This window comes from Schistocerca piceifrons, chromosome X (assembly GCF_021461385.2).
Source record: "Schistocerca piceifrons isolate TAMUIC-IGC-003096 chromosome X, iqSchPice1.1, whole genome shotgun sequence".
NCBI lineage: Eukaryota > Metazoa > Arthropoda > Insecta > Orthoptera > Acrididae > Schistocerca > Schistocerca piceifrons.
In genome coordinates, this window is record NC_060149.1 from 78,132,702 (window position 1) to 78,152,078 (window position 19,377).

The 19,377-nt window shown below is 38.6% G+C and overlaps 1 protein-coding gene across 4 annotated transcripts in view; it reads right to left on the reverse strand.

The window, feature by feature from the left end:
• The window catches only part of LOC124723097 (carnosine N-methyltransferase), a 202,804-nt gene extending 202,135 nt beyond the window's left edge, over nt 1–669 (reverse strand). The window contains exon 1 of one of the 4 annotated variants that reach the window (XR_007006505.1): nt 88–492. The gene's annotated coding sequence lies outside the window, so the exon portion shown is untranslated. Of the gene's footprint in view, nt 1–87 lie in introns of all 4 variants that reach the window. The other 3 variants (XR_007006504.1, XM_047248275.1, XM_047248274.1) reach the window with 3 other exon arrangements.
• Between the last annotated feature and the right edge of the window lie 18,708 nt (nt 670–19,377).

Genomic DNA, 19,377 nt, shown 5'->3' on the forward strand with positions numbered 1-19,377 from the left:
TCAGTAAACTAAGCTGCTTTTCAACTAAACAGAAACATGTCAGTTTTTCAGTAATTATTAGTTATTAATATGATCCAAGAAAACTACTGTTTATGTTCGGCGGTACAAACCCAACGAGTAGCTACACCATCTCGACTAACAACTAAAACTAATTCTAACGATGTTTTCAACTACTGCTTCATATTTACAAACACCACACAATGACGCCCGTGCAGAAACAATACTTCAGATTCGAAGCAGTCAAAGAGTATAATCGAAAACTCAAAGTTCATAAGAATGCATGTTGTTGGCGTAATCTTCAGGAGTCCTAGGGCTGGTTTGGTACAGCTCTCCATTTTATCCTGTCCTGTGCAAGCCTCTTCGTCTCCGATGAACTACTGCAACCGACATCCTTTCGAACCGTCCTACTGTATTCATATAGTGATGTCGCTCTACAATTTTTATCTTAAACACTTCCCTCCAGTACTAAATTGGGGATCCCTTGATGTGGCCGGCAACAGATCCCTTCTTTTAGTCAAGTTATGCCACAAATTTCATTTCTCTGTATTTCTATTCAGTATCTTCTCATTAGTTAAATGGTTTGCCGGTCTAATCTTCAGCATTCTTCTATAGCACCACATTTCGAAAGTTTGATCATTGTTTGAAAATCGCTTTCCTCATAAACCAATCAGAAAGGACACTAAACAACCATGTAAAAAGCGATGGTTCACTATAAGGATTAAAGTATCTTGTGAAAGGGAAATGTATCTATTGGCAAGGACAAGTAGGACCCTGCAGTAGCTACACACTATAAAAACTACTCTCAATTCTAAGTAAGGTTATTAAAAATCAAGGAACATGCACATAATGTCAGAAATCAGTAATTATGATACCAAACAAAAGGGTGTATGGAATGCAGTGAAATGAGAGACAGGACAACCAACCACAGAACAAGATAATCTCATTAGGTGGTCATGCCGTAACTTTGTTAGTGATGAACGTGAAGATTTTCTCAACACGATAAATTCAAAAGACGAAATTATCAAATTACTGAATACTGACATTGAGACCCCCAGAAAAGAAATTGCCACTTTGAAGCAAGAAAACACGAAGCTATTAAATGAAAAACGACGATGGATCCGTGGAACCAGTGGAGAAAATTGACCAAAAAAAAGTCAAACTCAAAGTGTTAAAAGTGATATGCAAACCGAAAAAAGTTATGATAATGGCGAAAATCGTGTAGAAAGAAATGCAAAATGTGTCGAACATAGAAATAAATAGTGGGTTGCAGCAACGTACAAAAACAAAGGAAGGAAGCATCAAAAACGAGGCAAACAAAGCATCGGAAGTGACTTCTTAATAACTTGTGATTCATAATTAAAAACGTTGCAGTATCAAATACTAAAATTGGTGTCTGCCCAGGGATAGGCATACATCAATTAAATAATCACCTCAAGAACACGCACACAATTAAACAAAATGCATTCCTACTGGTACATCAGAAACAACAGTGAAGAAGAGATTGTAAACGAAGCAAAAAATCTAATCCGAACAGTGAAAAACGTGTACCCAGCATCAAAGTTAATTATTAGTAGTATCCTGCTCAGGAGATCGGTAAGTGATAAATACATGGACAAGATCAACAATCACACCAGAGAGCAGTGCAACAGACTCGGTGCAGTTTTCTTGGACTAGAATAAATTTATCAGTGATAAATCTGAAAGACAAGTTGGGCTGCATCTAAACAGGCTAGGATCGGCAAAATTTAGTACTATATATATATATATATATATATATATTAATATTTGTAAGATCATACTTAGAAAGGGAAACTAGTATGCAGAGATGAGGTTGTAAAAGTTGATAACGAAGTTGAAACGATAATACACAAACAGCGTTTCAAAACAGACGCCATTAGGAATATCCAAAAAAGTAACAATACGTTGGTAATGCACTTGAACATAAATGGGTTAACTTCAAACTACACAAATGGCAAAGAAACAAAACTTAACAACTTGCCAATTATTTTGTCAGAAATGCCAAGTATCAAGGTTGTATGCTTGAATGAACACTGGTTTTCAAAGATATATCAAAATCTTAAATAACCTTGATAATTTTTATGTTGCCAGCAGCATTTGTAGGAGTAATTTGACCCAAGGAGGATCGTGCATACTTGTGGAAAGATCAATGAAATATGTGCAAGATTCGATTTCGATTCCTTAATGTACAATGTATATTTGAAAGCTGCTGTGTAGAGTTAGGGCATAATATTCTTATTTTATCTATGTACAGAACTCCATTCCCAGAAGAAACGAAACATTTTTTGTCGAAATTCCAGTGTCTACTGCAAAAACTTCAAAAAGAAACCAAGAAAAGAGTCTTAATAACTGCTAATTTCAACGTAGATCTAGCCAGTGAAGCCAATAACTCAACAAAATTCATTGATATGACTTAGATATCGGGTTTCAGCGCAAATTTCACTGATTTTACTCAAGTAAACGAAATGTCTGCAACATTCATATAATATTTTAACCAATTACATGTATCATGAGACAAATAAGTTTTGCTTAGATTTAGGACTTTCTGATCATGGTGCTCTGTTTTTGGAGTTACCTAAAACAATACAACCTTGTTAAAAATAAAAAATAAAAAAACTACCCCAAATGCCAGTCCTGCAACGAACATGTAAACTTATTCTATCATAGATTAAGTAAGGTGGAGTGGGCTAGAGATCATAGTTTTTCTTGCTCTGGAAATTTTGCTACTTTCTTGGAAAACGTCCTACACATTTTAATGAAATTTTCCCCCTTATTGTACATCAGAGTGAACCAGTCACAATGCAGCAGCATGTGCCCAAAAGCATTCGAATTATTTATTATTGCTAAGCCACCACTATGTTACTACTGTGAGGCTGACATCATAGTGTATGTGTCACAAACGAACACATTCCACTATTGGTAGAAATAATGCTGTCATGACATATTAACGCCATAGCAAAATTTATAAGCGCTGCTGGTTTATCAATTTCCAACCAAAGATACTGTATGTATCCGAAATGCCACACACAGGCGTCTAAAGCTAGCGAAATGAGGGATGCTCAACTACCGGACCTACCGATAGACGGCTCTAGCGCGTGCCGGCAAGACGTTATATAATTGACTAATTGAGTGTCCGCCATATCTGAATTTGGCAAACAAACGAAGTGTCAAAACACGGATGAAAATGTTTTTCGTTCTGCGCCCTCATAAGTATTTTATATTGGATGTTCTAGATATCTACACATCAACATAATGAAGTGTTTCTAATCTAGCGAGAAAAAACAGTGACAGTTCTGCTATGAAATTCCTAAATTCGAGTGTGTTTTGAAAGTTTGACAAGCTGACCTATAAATTGTTTACTATTTTATGGGTGCTTTACTTATTTGCCCGTTTTAAAACACTATTTAAGATTCAATGGAGGTCAACAAATTACCTTACTTGCCGAAACTTTTAACTACTGGTATAATTCGGAAAATCAAGTGCGGACAACAGTGAAGACATCTCTTGAAAACAAGTTGACATCGTTTGCTGAGGGGTATCTTTACTGACAACAGAAATTACGACTGAACTATTAAAGTATTACTTACGTATAAACAGAAAAAATTGTTATTTTTCTTTATCTGAAGTGATGCATTGCCGATCTGCATATATGCTGACACTGTAATTGCAACATGCACTTACGAATTTGGCTCTCCCTTTGATCAGTAATTTAAATGCCATGATTTTATTAACGCCTGTACATGACACGGTGTATTTAAACTGAGTGATATGGTAGAAGCACCAGTATTTAACAGTGCTTCAGTCTTTGATACGAGACAAGAAATACATTTAAATGAGATAAACACAAAGCCCAACATTAAGGCTCCTCTTAAATGCATGACTTGTATTGGACTGATCCATGATGATGTAGGAAGTGAAGGAAGTTGTTGAAAATAACCTTGATCACAGCTGTTAATTTTAAGGTTGGCGTGTCTTAAAACTGTAATTTTCCAGTCTGACACCCAGACAATTTTAAAATTGAATTCAAAACATGTCAGTGAGCAAAATTAATTACACTTTGACTTACAACCACAGAATTCCATTTCTGTGAATCTTGGTTCCAGTCTTTGACATGGTGTCAATCACTGGAATGAGTGGTTGTCAGTATACGGCCCAAGCAAAAAACAAACCTGAAAGTGAAAGCTGCAGAAGCTGGCCAGACAGGCACCCCAATGGCTGCTACAATCTGTGTGAGACAAGGGTGACATTATATTGCAAATTTATTGTAAAAAGTTCCATATTGTCTGAATTTGTCCTATACTGACAGGACAATCTAGTCCAGTCGATTTTCTTATCTGCAAAAGTACACTAGCCAATACCAGTGGCACAAAGGTAGTGCCACGTTACAAACTATCTGGTAACAACAGAAGTATTGGTGGACAATGTACAGTAAATAATATGTAATAATCTGAGAAATTCAAAATTGGCTTGAAGAAATAGGACAGTATTGGAAAAGAGAGTAACATTTTGAAAATAACAAATGACGCAAGTAGAGTTCTCAGTTATGAAAGCTCGCTTAAATTTTTTCCCCCCTCTCTCTTTTCGATTATCAAGGGAAAAATGTGATAACATAAAAGTGCAAGAAAGTTGTGTACAATGTTGGAAATGATGAAAAAGAAAATCTCACTATGCTTCCTCCTCCATGTGAAGAGTATTCCTGTAATAATAGCTAATAGCATACCAAGAACATGGGGGTGTCACAGTGGAGATTTGTTTTCTGGTACAGACACCTGATACAACTATTCCACAACAAAACGTACTTTCAGTAGGTGTGGTACCAGTGCACTCCCATAGGATAACAGAATATTATGTCCTTCAGGAATCACATTGGGTACACCACATACAGCATAAATTGTACAGCAACTACAATGCTTTGTGAGCGAGTAATAATAGTCAGAATCTTTAATTTTAACATAACTCTTTACTCCCATAATTATCTGCTTATACGTGTGCTTGTACTACAGGTTATTGGTAAAGCAAATACTAATTGAATACGTCTTCACACTTTTAATACTTAGCAGAAATTCTGAAAAAAGTAAATTGTTTTATTACTGTATCACCTCTATGGCGAATTAAGAGGTACTGACTGGTTTCTTTGAACATTTAATAGAAGCCTTCTTTTTTACCTGCTATTGATTAAGGGCCATTCCAAGTTCTGTACAAAACAATCTCTCGCATTTTTCATGAGGTTTGTTATTCTGTACACTAATATTTCTTCTTCTAAATGGTAAATAATGCATTCAGACAGTGCTGGTATTAAAGGTAATTCATGAAATAAATTATATTTAAGCCAGAAAATTAAAGGTTCCACATGGCACATGAAAAGTACCTTGCTACACACATGTATGTACAGATTCCAAAATGTCTGTGAATTTGAGTTACAAACTTTTTTAAATAGAAATATGAAGATCACAATACTTTGGGTCTGCAATAACTCAAACGTAAAATACTTTAGTTCCCTATGGGAAACTTTGTTCTTTATGTGACTCGTGCAACTGCTTTCACTCTTAATGGAGACTCTTGTGACATTATCCTGACTGCCTTGTCCGAGAATTACTTCGAGCAGATAGTTAGAGAACCAACTCGTGAAGCTAACGTTTTAGACCTCATAGCAACAAATAGACCGGAACTTTTCGACTCCGTGAATGTAGAAGAGGGTATCAGTGATCATAAGTCAGTGGTTGCATCAATGACTACAAGTGTAATAAGAAATGCCAAGAAAGGAAGGAAAATATATTTGCTTAACAAGAGTGATAGGGCACAAATCGCAGAATATCTGAGTGACCACCATCAAACGTTCATTTCTGAGGAAGAGGATGTGGAACAAAAATGGAAAAAATTCAGAAACATCGTCCAGTACGCCTTAGATAAGTTCGTACCGACTAAGGTCCAAAGCGAGGGGAAAGATCCACCGTGGTATAACAATCATGTACGAAAGGTACTACGGAAACAAAGAAAGCTTCATCATAGGTTTAAGAGTAGTCGAATCATAGCTGATAAGGAAAAGCTGAACGAAACGAAAAAGAGCGTAAAGAGAGCAATGAGAGAAGCATTCAACGAATTCGAACATAAAACATTGGCAAACAATCTAAACAAGAACCCTAAAAAGTTTTGGTCATATGTAAACTCGGTAAGCGGATCTAAATCCCCTATTCAGTCACTCGTTGACCACGATGGCACCGAAACAGAGGACGACCGAAGAAAGGCAGAAATACTGAATTCAGTGTTCCGAAACTGTTTCACTGCGGAAAATCGTAACACGGTCCCTGACTTCAGCCGTCGCACGGACGCCAAAATGGAAAATATTGAAATAAACGATATCGGAATTGAAAAACAACTGCTATCACTTAGTAGCGGAAAAGCATCCGGACCAGACGAGATACCCTTAAGATTCTACAGTGATTATGCTAAAGAACTTGCCCCCTTTCTATCAGCAATTTATCGTAGATCGCTGGAAGAACGTAAAGTACCTAGCGACTGGAAGAAAGCGCAGGTCGTTCCCATTTTCAAGAAGGGTCATAAATCAGATGCGAATAATTATAGGCCTATTTCGCTTACGTCAATCTGTTGTAGAATAATGGAACATGTTTTGTGTTCTCGTATTATGATGTTCTTAGATAATACAAATCTCCTTCATCATAACCAACATGGATTCCGCAAACAGAGATCATGTGAAACTCAGCTCGCCCTATTTGCCCAAGAAATTCACAGTGCCATAGACACTGGCGAGCAGATTGATGCCGTATTCCTGGACTTCAGGAAGGCATTTGATACGGTTCCGCACTTACGTTTAGTGAAAAAAATACGAGCTTACGGAATATCGGACCAGGTTTGTGATTGGATTCAGGATTTCCTAGAAGAAAGAACACAACATGTCATTCTTAACGGTTCAAAATCTGCAGATGTAGAGGAAATTTCGGGAGTACCGCAGGGAAGCGTGATAGGACCTTTATTGTTTACAATATACATAAATGACTTAGTTGACAACATCGGTAGCTCCGTGAGGCTATTTGCAGATGACACGGTTGTCTACAAGAAAGTAGCAACATCAGAAGACTCGTACGTACTCCAGGAGGACCTGCAGAGGATTAATGCATGGTGCGACAGCTGGCAGCTTTCCCTAAACGTAGATAAATGTAATATAATGCGCATACATAGGGGCAGAAATCCATTCCAGTACGATTATGCCATAGGTGGTAAATCATTGGAAGCGGTAACGACCGTAAAATACTTAGGAGTTACTATCCGGAGCGATCTGAAGTGGAATGATCACATAAAACAAATAGTGGGAAAAGCAGGCGCCAGGTTGAGATTCATAGGAAGAATTCTAAGAAAATGTGACTCATCGACGAAAGAAGTAGCTTACAAAACGCTTGTTCGTCCGATTCTTGAGTATTGCTCATCAGTATGGGACCCTTACCAGGTTGGATTAATAGAAGAGATAGACATGATCCAGCGAAAAGCAGCGCGATTCGTCATGGGGACATTTAGTCAGCGCGAGAGCGTTACGGAGATGCTGAACAAGCTCCATTGGCGGACACTTCAAGAAAGGCGTTACGCAATACGGAGAGGTTTATTATCGAAATTACGAGAGAGCACATTCCGGGAAGAGATGGGCAACATATTACTACCGCCCACATATATCTCGCGTAATGATCACAACGAAAAGATCCGAGAAATTAGAGCAAATACGGAGACTTACAAGCAGTCGTACTTCCCACGCACAATTCGTGAATGGAACAGGGAAGGGGGGATCAGATAGTGGTACAATAAGTACCCTCCGCCACACACCGTAAGGTGGCTCGCGGAGTATAGATGTAGATGTAGATGTAGAAATGGTTTATGTTAAAGTTAACTAGCAAAAAGTGTAACCATTGTTACATAATTTCTGTGAAGTAAGATTCCTTAATGTTATTTCCTTCCTTTGTCATCATAACTCGATAATTTCAGTTCCGTATGGGACATAAGAACTAACAAAATGAAATGCTTTTATTACTATGACCAAACAAAATCTTTTTAACATGTAGTACACAGTTCAAATCAGCAAAAAGTGTAACCGTATAATTAAGGTAAATGTTGATGAAAATTAGGCATGTAACATGAATACTGAAATTTCCTAGGTTTCCACGTGTACCTGTAATCACTGTATTCTGTACTTTATAATGCTAGAAAGATAATTCTATATGATTATTTGCATTCTCTTCCCCCCCCCCTTTACACAGGAAAATATAATAGAAAGACATCCTAACAAAATAAGGACAAAATTCAGAAAATTAGGTTTTGCCTGACTCAGGTCCCCTTATTCTAGAATGGTTATAAAGTAATAAGAATGCTTATGATCAACTGGAACATTGTGTTCATTATAGGAAGTATTAAAACAAGAATTAACAGAGTAACAATTTTATTGCTCTTATGTTGCAGAGTATCCACAAACATTACTGTTTGAAACATAGGGCCACCGCATACTTCATTAGATCACACCCATCCTGTGATTAAACTGTTTTCTTAAAGTGAAAAATTCAAGTTAACATAGTTATTGAGGGGCATATTTTCTCACACTGAAAGCCATCTGTCAAATAAGTCTCAGCCCATTTTTTTTCATTAATTTCACACAAATCACCTGTTTTTAATGCAAGTGCATATTTTGTAACACCAAACATCTTAAAATAAGCTTATATAATAAACAATTATAATTTTGTTACAATATCTACACAGGATGTAAAGAGTTAATTTTACTTCAATGTGATTCATCCTTTGAAGTTCATCATTACACAACAACAAACCTGTGGACAAAATAGTTTTAAAAAATCTGTCAAAATGTCACATCCATCTGCATGGAATGTCCCATTACATAATCTTTTCCAATTTGAGCACTATACATGATTAAACAATATGAGTTTATTTAACTTCTGCCTTATACTTGATTTGTTGTTTAAAATTTTCTCAGCAGACTTTTTTTCCATATGTTTTTAAGCATATGCAGGAGTACAGGGATGCAATCTTACAAACAAGTTGAGTCTGATGTAAGTCCTCAATTTCATAATAGTAATCATGACCAAGAGCAGGAAATGGCTAAACTACAAATTTATTTTTAACACAATGAAAAATCTTGGCCTGTATATATTTCTGTCGCCTATCCCCAGCAATCACAAACATCTGAAACAGTTTCTATGAGTATTCTATAACAGAGTACACACAGTCACTTGTTTTAACCAGTTTTCCCCGGTTAACAAAATTTACAAATGCATTTTTATTGGCCATATTGGGAAAAGCTTGGAGAGCATCACATTCTAATGCAGATTTAACTACTGGTGGCTTCAGTATGTGAAGACAGTCTTTGCATGTGATCTGCCTTGAAAGGTGCAATGACACATACCCTGCAATATAATAGAGTATATTTTGCTTGTAAAATGAGAACTTAATCTTATCATCAAGAAGTGCACACCACTTTTCTACTTGATTTTCTGCAGCACTTTCATCGCTTTCTGCTACATGCTTTCTTGCATGAAAATCACAAACAGTTGGCAAACAACACACATTAAAATTTGAGCAATTCCCATTCATTGCAGTGACACTGTTACCCAAGAGCAACTATCTCATGGCACATTTGAACTGGTATGCATTTGGATTGTTGTTCCAACCACCTCTGGACCGAATGCAGGGGGGGGGGGGGGGGACTCTATGTGGTCTTGTGACAGTTTATATGTTAGCAAATACTTCAGAGGAAATTCAACACAAAACATACTTGCCAGAGCTATGTGCCTGACTGATTGCACATTGAAAATTATCCAAAAAGCAAAAGTATTTCTTGCATGGAGCAGCAACGGAACACCTATGATTTTTCAGCTTTTGATATAATTTTCAGTGTCTCTGAAAATACCAAGCCAATAAGAATTGTTGTCAAGTATCAGGGGGCTCTTGTACCCTTTACCCAATGGATTTCTGGAGTTCAGAATATCAAAAATTCTACTGTTGCTTTCACTTCCTTTAAAATTTAGATCACCAACCCTCCTCAAAAACTCCATACTATCTGCCACACTAGAACTCAAAGTCTGTGCAGCTAATGAAACATTCATTTTTCTATTTACATAACTTAGGCTATATGTTGTCCTGATAGTTTGTTGGCAAATGTCATACCTTCTTGTTGTACCTTGTTCAATTGCTCAATGAAATGCCATCCAATAATGCCAGCTGGAGACTCAATAACAGATACTTCTGCTAGAGCGTTTCTGGCTAACTTAATCATATGACACATGTCCAAGATACAATGAACATTGTATTTTTCCACAAGGAAAGTGGCTTTTAAAATCACCCTTAGAAAAATTTAAAGTACAGCCAAGTGAACATAAAGTGCTTATATTTACCTTGCAGCCATCACATGTAACACACCAAACCCTAATGCCAGAACTGTGCAGCCTCTCTAAAGCAGATTTTATCAGTGTGGCCTGATTATTTGCCTGTACAACACTGATAAATAAATATGCAATTTGGCATTTAAATTTGCCTTTAATAGAGACAAGCATGAAAACCAGAGCCTCAGATACCTCTATTACTTCTTTTGACTGAGGCACTTCCACACCAAAGTCCATAAAACCTGTGTATCACTTACTTCCTTGGTCCCAAACTACTTGCTTCCTAATTGCCATACTGTCTACTATTAGACATGAATCGCTGAACTGGTCCCTTACAATTGGTTCAAATCAATGAACTTAAAAACATCTTTTAAGAGGCCAGGATCACAGTCTACACTTGCCACCCATTTGGAAATCAATGATTTATGGGGCAGATGCATTAATTTTTGCAGGTATGCATATGCTGCTGGTGAATAAAAGTACACAGTCATCGCAAACATTTTCACATTTGTTGTGTATCTATTACCCTTTGATGAGAGAGTGTTGTTCACTAAATTGCACACTAATTCCACTTGTGTTCCTTTCTGATGATAGAGGAAGTTATGTAACTTCTCAGGAAGATGTCCCTCCTCCTTCAATGAACTTATGATGTCATCCATGGAAAACACTTTCTTCTCTCTTCTTCGAAGTTTTTCACGGACGCACTTCAGTTTACGTTTTAATTCGTGCACAATGTCTGAGAAAAAATTGCAAATTTCGGTCGCCTTGTCTTCCATTCCTACTTTCGACTGTATACCACAATCAATTACTGAAGAAGCAACTGCACTCTGAAATAAAGAAATAATTTCGTTATATATGATTGAAATAACTCAAGGCATGATGAAAAAATATTATAAGAAAACTTTGGGGGTGTGAAAACATCCTTATACTAACGTTTTCGACACAATTCGCAGCTTCTGCATTGGATAAATGGGTCATGCTATCCACGCAATAATTCTCATTGACAACATTGTCCACGCAATCAGTAGCTTCTACAGTGGGCAAATCGAGCACGGATTCCATGACAGGACGCTAAAAACAAAAATATGGACTTGTATTACAACATTGCTTAGACCTATGTAGCCCATTTGTGTCCGTACAAAATAAGTTCACAAAAGTAAAAAGCACACACATAGCAAGGAAATTAATTAGCTACCTCAAATGGAGAAGCATCGTTGTCACTCACAATCCTAACAACATGTCGTCGTGGCTGTTTATTTGGTGGCATCAAATGTGTCGGAAAGTCAAAAACTTATGGCACTGCTTCGGGTTTGAGACGTTTCTTCCACGTTCCGGGGCTCACTACGTAATCCTCTTGTCGGAAATGGTTTCCGCAAAGAAAACTGTAAGACGTAGGATTAAAACATTTCCGCTTCACGGAAGTAATCCACTTCTTCAGCAGCTCTGGGTGCTTTAGAGGAAACCTGTTCAAAAACATCTAATTAGGAAACGCACTAAGTCTGTATTGTATCAGTAGTCCTATTACCTGTGAAATGGTAAGTCACCTTCCTTACTCCATCGCTTCGTACAATTGAAAGCGGAACAAGAAATTACCATTTCCATAATCCTTAATTCCTGATACACCGCACAGACCGAGAGAAACTTCTTGCCAAATTCGAATATGGCAGGCAATACAGACGACAGTAATCAGCTGGTAGAGCCATCTATTGGTAGGTCCGGTAGTTGAGCATCCCTCATTTCGCTAGCTTTAGACGCCTGTATGCCACACTGCCATAGATAAACCAAAGCCACTGATACATTAATAGATTTTGTGATGTCATCGTTCATGTTTTAAAATGAGTTCATTGTTAGGAATAATAGTGACATCATAGCAAAATTCTGAGGTTTACCGATTTCCAATGAAAGATACTGTTTGTATAATCATTATCAAACACTATGTGATCAAAAGTATCTGGACACCCAAAAAAAATACGTTTTTCATATTAGGTGTATTTTGCTGCCACCTACTGCCAAGTACTCCATATCAGCGACCTCAGTAGTCATTACACATCGCGAGAGAGCAGACTGGAGGGCTGCGCGGAACTTACGGACTTCGAACGTGGTCAGGCGATTGGGTCACTTGTGTCATACGCTATACACGAGATTTCGACACTCCTAAACATCCCTAGGTCCACTGTTCCGATGTGATAGTGAAGTGGAAACGTTAAGATCACGTACAGCACAAAAGCATACAGGCCGACCTCGTCTGTTGACTGACAGAGGCCGCCGACAGTTGAAGAGGGTCTAATGTTAATAGGCACACATCTATCCAGACCATCACACAGGAATTCGAAACTACATCACGATCCACTACAAGTACTATGACAGTTAGGCGGGAGGTGAGAAAACGTGGATTTCATGGTCGAGCGACTGCTCATAAGCCACACATCAGGCTGATAAATGCCAAACGACGCCTCGATTGGTGTATGGAGCGTAAACATTGGACCACTGAACAGTGGAAAAACGTTGTGTATAGTGACGAATCACGGTACACAATGTAGCGATACAATGGCAGGGAGTGGGTATGGTGTATGCCCGGTGAACGTCATCTGTCAGTGTGTGTAGTGCCAATAGTAAAATTCGGAGGCGGTGGTGTTACGGTTTGGTCGTGGTTTTCATGGAGGGAGCTTGCTCCCCTTCTTGTTTTGCGTAGCACTATCGCAGCACAGACCTACATTGATGTTTTAAGCACCTTCTTGCTTTCCACAGTTGAAGAGCAACTCGGGGATAGCGATTCCATCTTTCAACATAATCGAGCACTTGTTCATAATGCACGGCCTGTGGCAGAGTGGTTGCACGACAATCACATCCCTGTGATGCACTGGCCTGCACAGATTCTGACTTGAATCCTATTGAACACATTTGGGATGTTTTGGAACGCCGACTTTGTGCCAGGCCTTACCGTCCGACATCAATACTTCACCTCAGTGCAGCACTTCCCGAAGAAATGGCTGCCATTCTCCAAAAAACCTTCCAGCATCTGATTGAACGTATGCTAGCGACAGTGGGAGCTGTCATCAAGGCTAGGTGTGGGCCAACACCACATTGAATTCCAGCATTACCTATGGAGGGCGCCACGAACTTGTAAGTCATTTTCAGCCAGGTGTCCAGATACTTCTGATTACATAGTGTAGCACTAAAGAAAGTACACACCTAGAGGGAACTGACTAGTATTTCCAACCACCCCCAGCACAAGTAAGTCGCCTGCAGAGTATATCACCCTTCTAATACTGACCTGTAGAGTATAGCCACTGCCATATACCCTGCTCTAGCAGTGGCCAAGTAGTTCACAGTATTTTATATCTAATTATTTCCTACTAGGTTGCTGGCACAAAAGTCACTACTGCTCTATCAGGCATTCAGCGATGGGCCTCCCATCCACAGTAATAACAGCAAACAGGCCCCAACACATCGGTAGAAATATGTAGGCTTCATTGTATATAAGCGTCATCCCCTCCCTCCTTTCTCTCTCTGAATCAATCCGAATGCCACTTTCAAAACTAGCATTTATGCTTGGGCAACGTCAGTCTAAGTCAGCCAGAGCTCCCAGGCATAATAAGAAGACATTTAACATGATATACACTGAAGCGCCAAAGAACCTGTTATAGGGATGTGTATTCAAATACAGAGATATGTAAACAAGTAGAATATGGCGCTGAGGTCGGCAACGCCTATATAAGACAACAAGTGTCAGGCGCAGTTGTTAGATCGGTTACTGCTGCTACAATAGCAGGCTATCAAGATTTAAGTGAGTGTGAACTTGGTGTTACAGTCGCCTACGAGCTATGGGACACAACATCTCAGAGGTAGCGGTGAAGTGGAGATTTTCCTGCACGACCATTTCTCGAGTGTACCGTGAATATCAGGAATATGATAAAACATCAAATCTCCGACATCGCTGCGGCCGGAAAAACATCCTGCAAGAACAGGACCAACGACGACTGAAGAGAATCGTTCAATGTGACAGAAGTGCAACCCTTCCGCAGATTGCTGCAGATTTCAATGTTGGGCCATCATCAAGTGTCAGTATGCGAATATGCGAATCATTCAACGAAATATCACCGATACTGGCTTTCGGAGCCGAAGGACCACTCATGTACATTGTGTTCAAGCTGGTGGAGGCTCTGTTATGGTGTGGGGCGCATGCAGTTGAAGTGGTATGGGATCCCTGATACTCTAGATACGATTCTGACAGGTGACATTTATGTAAGCATCCTGTCTGATCACCTGCATCCTTTCATGCCCATTGTGCATTCCGACAGACATGGGCAATTCCAGCACGACAATGCTGTTTACTATTACACTTCCGAGTTTAAACACTTCCACTGGCCACCAAACTCCCCAGACACGAGCATTATTGAGCATATCTGGGATGCCTTGCAACATACCATTCAGAAGAGATCTCCACCGCCTCGTACTCTTACAGATTTGTGGACAGGCCTGTAGGATTCGTAGTGTCAATCATATCCAGCACTACTTTGGACATTAGTTGTGTCCATGCCACATCGTGTTGCTACACTTCTGCATGCTCGCGTAGGCCCTACACAATACTAGGCAGGTGTACCAGTTTCTTTGGCTCTTCAGTGTAACTTATTGCACTATTATTTGTGAATGTGTGAGATTGCTGGAAGGCATGTACAAATTTTTGAGTAGGAGAGCTACCAGTCCTATGTCCATCACATTGATAAGGTTAGTGTGCCTTTCCTTCAAACGTGTGCAGGAGTGGCACAATGCCACGAAACCACTATATCGCTACTCCCGCACCCCTACAATTGAACCCTACTGGACATATGCGGAAAAATTTAGCAGTAAATACAATTGTGCAAGTACAGTGATGACAGGCGAGAACTGCTAGTGCTCACAGGCAGAATAAAAATACACATAACACGAAATAAATGTCAATTTACTTAGTAAGCAATTTGTTAGAGCATTTGCGCAATACACTTTTCGCAAAAAGACTATTGAGAATTGACATTTATTACAATATTAGTGTCCAACGTCTCTGTGAAACTCATAAATAATCCGAAGTATAAGTACACATCCTTGCAATTCAAATGAGACTGGGCAATGGCCACAGTACAGGAAAATAAAATATTCCTACTTACCAAGTCATTGACCCACACAGATCACGACACCTGTGGCACTACATAATAAACTGCGGCTGTAGAGAGCTGCAGCATTTACCCATCATCTGTCAGTAAGCCTATGAACAATTTCGGACGTTGTGCTGCAAGTCTCTGCAGAACTTACAGGCGGCGCTGTCAGTACTGTCGACGCAGCAGCCGATCCCAGTGACTGCGAGCGCCGACTCTGGTGCTGGGAATACTGGCCAGGCCTCCCAATATCTCTGCAGGAGCGCTCCCCACGTACATGAAACGTCTATCCCTGGTGAAGAACCGCCACAGCCTCAGCGTGCGGACATTGGTTAACAGTAAACGCAGGAAATCTTCCTACGTGTCAGAGTACACACACATTGGAGACGACATTCGTAGTCTCAGGGAGCAGGTGCTTGATAAGGCAGATAGTGTGTCATCTGGCAATGACGTGTGACAGCCAGTGGATACACATACAGAACTTCCCTCTAAATAACGAGAATAATACTATCAATGACATGCTACCTATGGTAGCAGAGTTTCCCATGCAGTAGGAATTTATTAAGTCGCTTGCACTAAGAAAAACGTTCTGAGACAAATATGCAGTAACTTGTGTCATTTTGAACACTGGGATGGGACCACTAAATGTAAGTTTTGGTTAGATATGCAGTGGTGAACTACGTTGGATGTAACACAAGAGACGTCCATACTCTACATCCTACAAAGAAAAACAACGACGACTGGAATACAATAGGTATAGTACCTGTGTGGTTTATAAGGTTGCAGGCATCACTTCATACCAGTGAATCTTTTGTTGCTTGTAGAGATGCTTTAAAACACTCGTTACTAAGTAGAAGAATTTTCCTGAAATTAGTAATGTAACACTGAACGTTTTACTGGTAGTTTCAATCAACACGCTTGTATTACGTGAACTCAAACTGGGCAATGCTCTTTTTGCAGAAACACTATTGAGAACTGACACTTGTAGGCAGTGTACATTTTGGATAAGTGAAATTAATAGGACTCGTCTAGATAGACGATTTCCTATATACCTCCATTTTTGTGAGTGGCACAAGGTACCATATGGAGTATCTGTGTATTCTAAAAAAAATTGGGAAGAGACGTTATGGTCATGTGATTCTCTTACAAGCAATAAGCGACCATAATACGACTGTCAGTATCACATTTTTTGTAATCAATTTCTACTTTAAATAAATAAAACTACAGGCATAAAGTGCATAGTTTTGTAACCTATATCACACCTGATTGTCTTTTTTTTTTTGAAGCAGAGTATCTATATATGGTACATCATCCTACCATTACCGAATAGTCCATTACAAATACAATCTTCTACAACATGCACACACACATCTAAACCATAGCACTTATGTACTTTAATTTTAGGAGTCGTAACTGGAAAAGACGTCATCATTACGTGATCAACATACAAGCTGATTTTACATCCCAGTTGACAAATTACAGAACGACATTAGGACTACATGTACGAAAACTTTAATAGATAATGGTCTACGACTGCTCAACAATTTGCCTCCTTCATGCATCAGTAAGGCATAATTTGTCCTATATCTTTGCCAGCAGAGCACTCAGGCCCTCTAGAGATGTATTGCTGTTCTTTACGGTCCCAGATTTATTATCATTTGTTGATAGTATATTCTTAACACTAGCAAAAGAAACCTCTGGGCAGATATTTCATACCATACTGATTTTGAAATGTGATTTGCTTATCATGAATAGACAGCCATCCAGATGTACAAAATAGAATATAGCCAAAATATAGTCTAGAGGAAAACCATCAGCATTACTATTTGGTAGTTTGTGTAATCAATTTCCAGATTAAATAATTAAAACTATAGACCTACAGAGCTTAGTTTTATAACCAATCATCAGTCGTGATTACCTGGAACGTAAGAACCTTCACCCCTGTCAATAGTATTTATTTTAATTTTGTTGCTGTAGATCCCATTCTTATGTGTAGGACATGTTATTAAATGTGAAGGACAAACACTGGAGTGTGTGTTGGTACAGTAATATGATCAGAATGACCACCAGCAGCAAATGCTTTTTACTAATGATGATTATTCATATCAGTAGCAAAAACCTTAGGATAAAACTTATAATGACAATACTTCCAGCCACATAATCTTCTGACCATAGCTTCTAAATGTGATTGGACTTTCAATCCAATTACACTATTTTGTGCATGCTGTGACGTAAATATCCAGGGCCATAGGGTGTGGTGTGAGCCCAGCAATGACAGCAACATGTATTTGTTTTGTTTGTATGTGTAGAACTACTCTGCACACCAAAAACGCGCACTTAGTGGCGTATATTTATTATTAAAGTAACAGTTCCAACGTATATAAAAAAAATGCGAAATGCCACTAGCAATCCCTACAACTCTATGGAAGAACATAATAATGTGACCCTAGCATTTGTCATAATGTATGGATAACTTTGATGTTGTTTTAAGTAGAACTACGATGTATATTTAGATAAAATAATTCACACACTCTAGTCTTAGGTCCCCAGTCTTCCGCTTACGCGCCTCTGTGGTAGTAAATGTCTCAGAATACATTATTTTGCATGAGCAGACCAACAGTACCAATTTTTGCAATCGATTTCCATGTTAAATAATTGAAACTATAGGCAGATAGATAGTATACAGCATTAGACCACCATATGTCAAACATAGTTTAGTCGATGATTTGTACTGGTAACAAAAAATCTGTGACTAGAGACCCAAGTTGTCAGGACTTTCTATTGTACTGTCTAGGTCTAGATGTAATTACACACTACTTTATGAGTGTTCTGCGATGCGGCTACCCAAAGGTCAGGGGTAGGAAGGATGTGATCTTTTTTCTGTATGCATGATCCCATCCACAACGCATACTAATGGAGGAAATTCACTCTAAAGTAGCCCAGGTCCACTTCATATCAAGAGTGTAATTGGTTGTGATAATAATGATGGTGTATGATGGTAAAATCTTAAACATTAAAACCATAAAATACCGACAGGATGTAGCGAGGTGGCAGATGGAGCTATCGAAAGACCCTGGCATTACAGCTGTGAGAGACATAATCTACCACACTGTGGCAATGAGATATGGTCAGTGCCTGTGCAGACATAATTTTCGACAACCTCTCTCCAACATGTGGTAATTCTCCTCCAAAACAGTCCATTGTATATGTGTTGAAAACAGTAAATTTCACACAACTGATACTGCTGGCGCGATCAATCGTAAAAAAATGGTGAAATGTAGGTTAAATGGTTTAAAAATGAGAAAAACACCGAGAAATGGTATTAGGAGCTGATTTAAGTTATGTAGATGAAATGTATGCTATCCATGACGTGCACAGAGCTCATTCTATCCCCTGCCAGCAAACTTCTTGTGAGTTCATCTGTAGCAGCGTCAATATATCACTACTCCAGAAGAACGACAGAACTGCCAAAATGAAAAATTTACAAGAAATACAGAATTACAACCGACATTGTCTGAAGACATCATTAAGCAACAGTAAAATTAACTGTGGGATTGAAACTAAGGCTAACTGTGACACTAAGTGTTCCCTACAAAACACAAAAATTATTTCTGTTAAATTTCACGTTATTCACCCACTTGCAAGCCTTTTTGCAAATATTTCATTGTTCTTCTAACATTAGTAACCAAAGTAATATGTATGATCAAAGAGGTGTGTCAGAAAAACTTAAATTTATCTCTAAATCATTATTTTATTTGGTCATTCTTAGATAGTTTCATTGTTGTAATTTCATTTTTACTATTTGTACCTTGTAAATGAAGTGAAATAATAGACTGA